This window comes from Oncorhynchus masou, chromosome 2, assembly GCF_036934945.1.
Source record: "Oncorhynchus masou masou isolate Uvic2021 chromosome 2, UVic_Omas_1.1, whole genome shotgun sequence".
Taxonomy (NCBI): domain Eukaryota; kingdom Metazoa; phylum Chordata; class Actinopteri; order Salmoniformes; family Salmonidae; genus Oncorhynchus; species Oncorhynchus masou.
The window spans coordinates 62,795-71,958 of NC_088213.1; the positions used below are offsets into that span (position 1 = coordinate 62,795).

Sequence of the window (9,164 nt, forward strand, 5' to 3'; positions counted from 1 at the left end):
TGAGTTGATTTCCTCCTTAGTTCAAAGCATTTTTGAATATTGTTGAATTTCGGTTTAATGTCTGTATTTCGTGATTCCGTGTGGGTGCGCTGTATTTTATAGGGCCCTAGTCCATGAAGTTGTCATCATAAGTATGAACCAAGGATATGCCCTCTTCCCCCCCCCCACAAGAGTGAAATATATGGTCTGGAAATGAAAGCAAGTTTTGAGCTTTTCAGTGTGTCACAAGGTGGACATTTCTCTGTCCCCCGAAGTGTAAGCGACACGGTGACTTTATATAGTGTACCAAGAGATTGAGCTTGTCCGATCTCAGAAGCTAAGCAGGGTAGGGTCTGGTTAGTACTTGGATGGGAGACCGCTTGGGAATACCAGGTGCTGTAAGCTTTTTGTCACTGCCTTGTGGAATTTCAACTCTGTCTGTTTTTTCCCACAAGGCTGAAATATGTGCCCTCGCTTTGAAATAAGTAAGCAAGGTTAGTTTGTATTTCATCCAACAATATGTGCTACAAATTATGGCCATAGTATATGCAATTTCTTCCACTTTTTTAGTGACACAAAGATGCTTATCGAAATGGTGAAAATGCAACAGCTGTTAATCAGACTCACTTTGACTTTATATAGTGTACCAAGAGATGGTTTCTTGCTTACGACCACACCGGCCTGAGTACGCCTGATCTCGTCTGATCTCGGAAGCTTAGCAGGGTCGGGCCTGGTTTGTACTTGGATGGAGACCGCCTGGGAATACTAGGTCCTGTAAGCATTTTGTCCACTAGGGGGTGCTCTTGCATCATTTCAACAGCATCACTGCCTTGTGGAATTTCAACTCTTTGTCCGTTTTTTCCCACAAAGCTGAAATATGTGCCCTCGCTTTGAAATAAGTAAGCAAGGTTAGTTTGTATTTCAACCAAGGATCTGTGCTACAAATTATGGCTACAGTATATGCAATTTCTTCCACTTTTTGAGTGACACAAAGATGCTTATCTAAATGGTGAAAAAGCTCACTAACTTGTAGTATGTCTCTAACTCTCATTCTCTTATCAGCCGAGCGAGGTCGTTTCCCTCCTCCGGGGTTTCCTTCTACACCCTTCAAATAAAACACAGAGCAATTCACCTTTCCTGGCTTCTGATTCTTCTGTTGTTTATTTTACCCACACCTCCTGGAGTGCTGCTGGCATGGAATGGCAGTGAAGGTGAGTGCTGATGTGGTACTCACCTCTCCCTAAGGGATGTTTTGCCCTGAGACACCAGCCAGTTGCTCATGTGCTCCGTGGTGACATGGGGCGGGACCTGGCCTTGACTCTGGAGCAGCAGATAGTGGACCATGAGCTTCTTTTGCAAGATGAAGTAAGGTATGAGACCGTGCCACGAAATACCATATCGTGTGCTTTCAGAAGGGCCTTTCGCAACATTTCACAACTGCTCATGCCTCACAATTTGCAATTGATATGAAGAACTCTTATGACCACCTTCTCTAAACTGTCTTGAAATACAACTCTCTTTCTGTTGTTTATGTTTTTGTGGGCTGAATCTTACCTGTTTATTGTAATAAACAAACAAAGTTTTATCCTGTTATTGATAAGTGATACCATTATGGGTATCAAAAGGGGGAGACAAAAGCATATATCACTTGTTTATTTATTTTTCAATTTGTTGGTTGATTTTTCTTTTCTGTTTTTCTATAAAAAAAAAGTTTTATTAATAATAAACTTTTTATTATTTTCATGAAATGCTATTAACATATTACTATATTGGGACCGCTGAAATAAAGGATAATGAGTGACACCCTTGTGGGTGTCAAAAGGGGGAATCAAAAACTCCAGTTTATATATATGTTAATCAACAAAGGGACGTGCATCACTTCATACATTCACATAATAAAGGTTTAAAGTTCCTGGGTTCATCAGCAACCTAGTATATCGGATGGTGTGGTTACACCCCTTGGGGGTGTAAAAAGGGGGATTATGAGGATTCTGTGTTATGCACTATAGCCCGTTACCATATATGTGATTGAATATTATCTGCTGTTGGCTTATGTGGATGTATGTATGTGTCATGCAACACAGCTGACTTGAAACATTGTTAACAGTTTCAGGGCCATGGGCCTTTCTCATGATGGAAAAATACAGAATAACATGAAGACAGGAACTGTGCAATGAGTTGGGGGGGCACATTCAGAATGTAGTGTTGCAAGAACAAACGGTATTTTGTTAGAAAACAGGAGCCAGGTGCGAGATAACGGTATCGAGCATGAACGCAGAGATATTCTTCACAGCAACAGTTACATCTATCAACTGAAGCGCTTAGGGGGCTGGGCCAACAATCAACGATAGGCTGGGTGAGTCTAAACCACGCCCAGTCTCTACTCTGACAGGCCTGCTCGGAAGCAGGAACTATTTCTGTCAGAGTATATTTATAATATCTTTGTCAAGAACAAGTCAGTTTTCTGTTTTCCCTGCGAGGTGGGATAGAGAGCCCGTATATACAAAAATTGCATTTACCACTTATTGCTAAGCTAATAAAAAATACATATTATACAATCGGTGACTCAGTATCATACTTATCCTGATACCAGATTCGAATTAACGCAACTCTAACAAAATATAAGTCTCCAGCTTCAGCAATTTTTGCAATGACCAGTGAGATACACCTGCTGGATCACGTTCTATGGGTAGGTGTCCAGTGAGCTGAGATAAGGCGGAGCTTTACCTAGCATAGACTTACAGATGACCTGGAGCCAATGGTTCTGGCGACTAATGTGTAGCAAGGGCCAGCCGACTAGAGCATACAGGTCGCAGTGGCCATATCAATACAATTGACCTTTTCTTTACACTGTTGTAATGAAAGTACATTTCCATAATATCAGCTATCTACCATAAACGTTGAACAGGGATTGAACCCATGTGCTTCAGTTAACAAAAACAGATGACTTTGCACATCTATTTCATTCTTAGAATGTCAACATTGAGGAAAGTGGGAGTTGTGCAAAAGCTAATTTAACAAGTGAATACTCTCAAAAGAGAAGTTGGGGAATCCTGTAGGACCGCAAATACGTAAAGTGGCTGTATCGTAGAGATACTTCCCCTTGTAGCTCAGTGGTAGAGCGTATGCTTTGCATGTATGAGGTCTTGGTTTCAATCCCCAGCACCTACATGTTTTTTTTGCAAAGACCCAAAGACCCAACTTCTACAGAATGTTGAAATTTTAAGCAGGAAACAGAGATGTGCTAAATCATTTGGTCTTGTAATCTGAAGAACATGCGTTCAATCCCTGTTAGTACATTTATAGAACAGAAGTGGCATGGTTGCCAACTTTTATGGCATCATTTTCAAAAACTGAAGTTCATGTTTTCGATCCCTGTCCGTACCTGTTTTAAGAATTGCTGCTATCATTTAATTGTCGTTTCAATGGAGTGGTGTATATAAAAAGTACATTGTATTAATATTGCGTTTTATCTGCAAATTAAATGGGATGGAAGCTCAGAGGGGGAGTGCATGCTGTATATGTACGAGGTCCTTTCTCCACTGAGTTTGTGTGCCAAATTCACATTTGCACAACTGCTACTTTCAGAATGTTGATAAATATATACATATATATATATTGCATTATTATAGAGAGGCATGGTGGCCAAGTGGTAAGGCGTCGGTCTCGTAAACTGAAAATCATGGGTTCAAATCCCATCCGTGCCTTTATAGAAAAGACTTCTGATTCCATTTACATTCATTGGAGGACTTTGTAGAAAAATCATGTTGTATCAATATTTGAACACTACCCTACCAAAACTGCTTCTTGAATTGAGGAGTAAAGGAGTAAATCAAATTTTACAGATATTCATTGCATAAAGTCAAATTTGGATGGAGTGACAAAGTGCGGAGTGACAAAGTGCGGTGCTTAAAGACACAGAGAGCAGGCAATGGAATTACCATAATCCCTAGGCCGTGCCGAGTTCAACGAGATATCCCGCTTGACCGTAGCTCGCTCGGTCTAAGCGCAGCGACCATTAGAAAAGTAGGCCCAAAATGAAGCCTGCACCACAATGTCATTTGCTTTTGGGTGACAGTGAGAGAACCGTTAGGGGGAGAAACACAATTCGACCTCAGGTACGTTCCTAAGGTCCCCCCGATCCGTGCAAGCCTAACCTTGACCGTGTGGCATTAACCCTTCACAGTTAAAATAAGGTGTTTACATCAAACAGTTTGCATTGACTTCTCTCCCCATAGGAATACATTGCCTGCACCCTAAATTCAACCTGAAGCCTATATGGGTTATGAATGCCGTATGACCCTGTCTTCGGTAACAGTCCATCAGGCCAGTATGAGGTCTACCTGTGTTGATTCTAAGCTTCCTGGACCAATCGGAAGTGGTTAAAATCGCCCTAAAAGTGTATATCCATACCCTGCCTGCAGTTTGATAGACATAGTGGATTAAACCATGTGTAAATCAGTCAATTCCTAACATAAAGACTTAAAACTCAGGATTCCGTAAAAGCACACCCCAATGAGGATATGTGTTGACTTATAGCTTCCTGTGCCAACCGGAAGTGCCATAACTGGTGTCTCAGGGGCTGTATCGAAGGGTTAAAAAAATCAGATCTGTCCAAAACTTCATATGTGTGATTAGGCAACCCCCATGAACTGTAAATCAGTCATTTTTTCCATAAAAATTCAAAGGAAAACTAAATCACACAGATACACAACTTGGAAGGAGGGACGTATTGGGGTGCGTAGAGACAGACAGTGCCTCCAATAGTTAGCTTTGTTCGAGCTAAAAAACAACCGTCAGACCTAGAGTTCCGAAACTTTAGAATCCTGTTCTAGACCTCGGGTCGATAGTGCGTGGTGAGTTAGGTGGCTCTAGAAGGTTCTCGGACTGAGAAACAGCCTTGTACATTTGCAATGACTTCAATTCATTTTGACCATTACGAAAATGGCGACATTTAGAAAAGTCTCAGGACACAAGACTAGGTGCTTTGAAACCGGCTCGGCCCATAGACACGGACCCCAACGTTTCTGTCCGATAGCTCATTCAAAGACCCCATAGCAAGGCATGGAAAAAGTGGATTTTCAGCACCAATTAGGGTTTTACTCGGGCACCAAAGGACCTATCGAGCCGAAACTCGGGATTCGGGGTCGCCTCACATAGGACTACACATAATGTCCGAACTGGACCCGTAGCTAGAACGTAACTATGTGTTTTACATCTTTATTATATTTTAAACTAAAGGCGCTGTGAATTATGGGCCTGCTCTGACATATGTGATAGTTGGCTTCTAAATGAGTTGGAAAAAGTGGGTTTGGTGTCAATTGATATCAGTTTGGTGTCAGAATGACATCTAATTGACTGATGGACACTGACTTGCTAGTTGACTTTTGTGCATTTGCAATATGTTTAAACGGAGAGGGACCATCACCAAAATGGCATACTGAAATCAACACAAAAAATGGCATCACCATAGTCCCCAGACTGTGCCGAGTTCAACGAGACGCCCGCTTGACCATAGCTCGCTCTGAGTGCAGTGACCTTGAAAAAGAAGGCCCAAAATGAAGCCTGGCCCTCAATGTCATTTGCTTTTGGGTGACAGTGAGAGAACCGTTAAGGTGAGAAGCAAAATTCGACCTCAGGTACGTACCTGAGGTCTTCCCGATCCGTGCAAGCCTAACCTTGACCGTGTGGCATTAACCCTTAACAGTTAAAAGAAGGTGTTTACATCAAACAGTTTGCATTGACTTCTCTCCCCATAGGAATACATTGGCTTCACCTCTAAATTCAACCTGAAGCCTATGTGGGTTATGAATGCCTTATGAACCTGTCTTCTGTGACAGTCCATCAGACCACTATGAGGTCTACCTGTGTCAATTATAAGCTTCCTGAAGCAACCGGAAGTGGTGAAAATCACCCTAAAAGTGTTTTGAAACACATCACCCGTCATGATGAAAATCACTCTATTCAAACCTGTGTGGATCAGTCAATTCTTAACGTAAAAAATTAAAACTCAGGATTCTGAAAGAGGCTACCTCAGTCAAGACATGTGTTTACCTATAGCTTCCTGTGCCAACCGGAAGTGCCTTTAATTGGGTCACACTGTCTGTTTTGAAGGGTTAAAAAAGTCACATCTTTTTAAAACTTAAAATGTGTGACTAGGTAACCCTCCTGAACTGTAAATCAGTCATTTCTCCTAGCAGATGTAAAAAAAAGCTCTCTCACACACACACAGCAAGGATGGAGTAAAAAACTGCGGTGCCTAAAGACACAGAGAGCGGGCAATGGCATAAACTTAATCTCTAGGCCGTGCCGAGTTCAACGAGATATCCCGCTTGACCGTAGCTCGCTCGGTCTAAGCGCAGCGACCATGAGAAAAGTAAGCCCAAAATGAAGCCTGCACCACAACGGCATTTGCTTTTGGGTGACAGCGGCGGAACCGTTAGGTTTAGAAGGACAATTCAACCATAGGAATGTTCCTAAGGTCCTTCCGATCCGTGCAAGCCTAACTTTGACCGTGTGGCATTAACCCTTAACAGTAAAACAGGGTTTTTTGATCTCATAGAATACAATGATATCTCTCCCCATAGGAATACATTGCCTGCTCCCCTAAATTCAACCTGGAGCTTATATGGGTTATGAATGCCGTATGAACCTGTCTTCGGTACCAGTCCATCAGGCCACTATAAGGTCAACCTGTGTCGATTCTAAGCTTCCTGGACCAACCGGAAGTGGTTAAAATCGCCCTAAAAGTGTATATCCATAACCTGCCTGCAGTTTGATAGTGCATTCAACCCTGAGTAAATCAGTCAGTTTTTATGGTAAAGACTTAAAACTCAGGATTCTGTAATAGAATATCCCAATGAGGATGTGTGTTGTTATAGCTTCCTGTGCCAACCGGAAGTGCCATAATTGGTGTCTCATGGGCTGTTTCGAGGGGTTAAAAAAATCTGATCTTTCCAAAACTTCATATGTGTGATTAGGCAAACCCCATGAACTGTAAATCAGTCATTTTTCCCATAAAATTTCAATGGAAAACTAAAATCACACACACACACAGCTTGGAAGGAGGGACCCGTTGGGGTGTGTAGAGACATACATTCCCTGCATTAGTTAACCTTGTTGGAACTTTTAAAGAACCGTCAGACCTAGAGTTCCGAAACTTTAGAATCGTGTTCTAGACCTCAGGTCGATAGTGCTTGGTGAGTTACGTCGCTCTAGAAGGTTCTCGGACTGAGAAAGAGCCTCGTACATTTGCAATGACTTCAATTCATTTTTGCATCACGAAAATGTCGACATTTAGAAATGTCCCAGAGTCACAAGACTAGGTGCATTGTGACCGTCTCGGCCCATAGAGACAGAACCCAACGTTTCTGTCCGATAGCTCATTCAAGGACCCTGTAGCAAGTCATGGAAAAAAGTGGATTTTCAGCACCAATTATGGTTTTGCTCGGACACCAAATGACCTATCGAGCCGAAACTTGGGATTCGGGGTCGCCTCAGCTAGGCCTACACATAACATAAGAAATGGACCTGCAGCTAGAATGTAACTACGTGTATTATGTTTTTTTTTATGGTTTGAACCGAAGGCGTTGTGATAGTTGGCTACTAAACGAGTTGGGAAAAGTGGGTTTGGTGTCAGTTTGTATCAGTTTGGTGTCAGAATGATATCTAATTGACTGATGGACGGTGACTTGCTGGTGACTCTTGTCCATTTGCAATATGTTTAAACAATGAGGTACCATCACCAAAAGTGACATTCTGAAATCAACCCTAACGAGCGATGGAGAGGTACCAGAATCACTGCCCAGCCATCCCGAGTTCATCAGGCCAGTCAATTTGGCATTTCTGCAGGATTTTTGAGCACGACAAATTTGTGATGGTAAATGCCCATTGAACCGTATTGCAAATGCACGTGCATTTGGAATCAACACAACGAGTGATGGAAAGGAACAACTATCACTGCCCGACCATCCCGAGTTCATCGGGCCATTCAATGTTGCATTCCTGCAGGATTTTTGAGCATGCCAAATTCGTGATGGTAAATGCCCATTGAAACGTATTGCAAATGCACGTGCACATGCAATATGATTCTATAGTGAAAAAAACATCACCAAATGGACATGATGAAATCAACATAACGAGTGATGGAAAGGAACAACTATCACTGCCCAACCATTCTGTGTTCATCAGGCCAGTCAATTTAGCATTTCTGCAGTATTTTTGAGCATGTCAAATTTCTTATGGCATTTGGCCCCAAAAAGAGTGACTTTTGACTTTGACTTCCTATGAAATCATATTGTAAATGGACAAAACATCAGGTATGTTGATACAGTTCTTATACGTGTGTAATTGACACAAAATTCAAAAGAATTTGACAAACGGTCCAGAAAGCACTTTTTTAAGGGTGTGTGAAGTTTTTTTTATAAAATTTAGCTTGCTAGCAGAAGAAGAGAAGGAAAGAAACATTCAAACTGAAAAAAGGGGCGAAGCGCCCTTCAATGGGGTCCCCCGTTTCCCGCCATTTAAAAAAGAAATTGGGCCAGAATAGTGTGTGTGTGTGTGTGTGTGTTTGTCTCTCTCTCGCTCTCTCTCGTCGGAGTGCACGCTGGGAGTGAGTCGTCAAGCAGGAGTTATTGTGAGAGCAAATGGAATTTCTTTTCACTCTATTGGGTTTTGGTATGTATATATATATATATATATTGATTAGTTTAGTTGTTTTAAGGGTATCTTGTTTAACTATCACTAAGCACGTATAGGGGTGGTGGGATCTTTGAGGTTGGTTTTTCGCGAGGGCACAACCAGCGGGTGGGGCTGGTTTCAATGGCCAATCGCGGAAGTGTAGAGTTTGAAAAACTTAGTCGGAGGCATGGAGTAAAGATTCCTGCTGCGGCCGGGTGTTCAGTGGAAGAATGTAGCTTGGCTGTGGGTGCTATCATTGGGTATGATAGCATCAAATCAGCCTCAAGGATGAATAGCACTGTAGTGATATTCTTAGATTCAATTGAAAAGGTGAATAAGATAGTTGAGAGGGGTGTTGTGTTGCGGGAGACACAGACGCCGGTATTTCCGCTTATGAATCCGGCGAAGAAAGTTATACTTTCTAACGTGCCACCATTTGTTAGAGATGAAGTGTTGGAGTGAGAGTTATCTCGACATGGTCAAATCGTATCTACAATAAAGAAGGT

At 42.1% G+C, this 9,164-nt stretch overlaps 1 non-coding gene and 1 pseudogene across 1 annotated transcript; both read left to right on the forward strand.

Annotated features, from left to right (window-relative positions):
* Positions 1-642: 642 nt before the first annotated feature.
* LOC135506357 (5S ribosomal RNA) lies at positions 643-760 on the forward strand (annotated as a pseudogene).
* Positions 761-3,614: 2,854 nt separating this feature from the next.
* trnat-cgu (transfer RNA threonine (anticodon CGU)) lies at positions 3,615-3,686 on the forward strand. Its single transcript has one exon. It is a non-coding gene; the product is annotated as a tRNA-Thr (tRNA).
* The last annotated feature ends 5,478 nt before the right edge of the window (positions 3,687-9,164 follow it).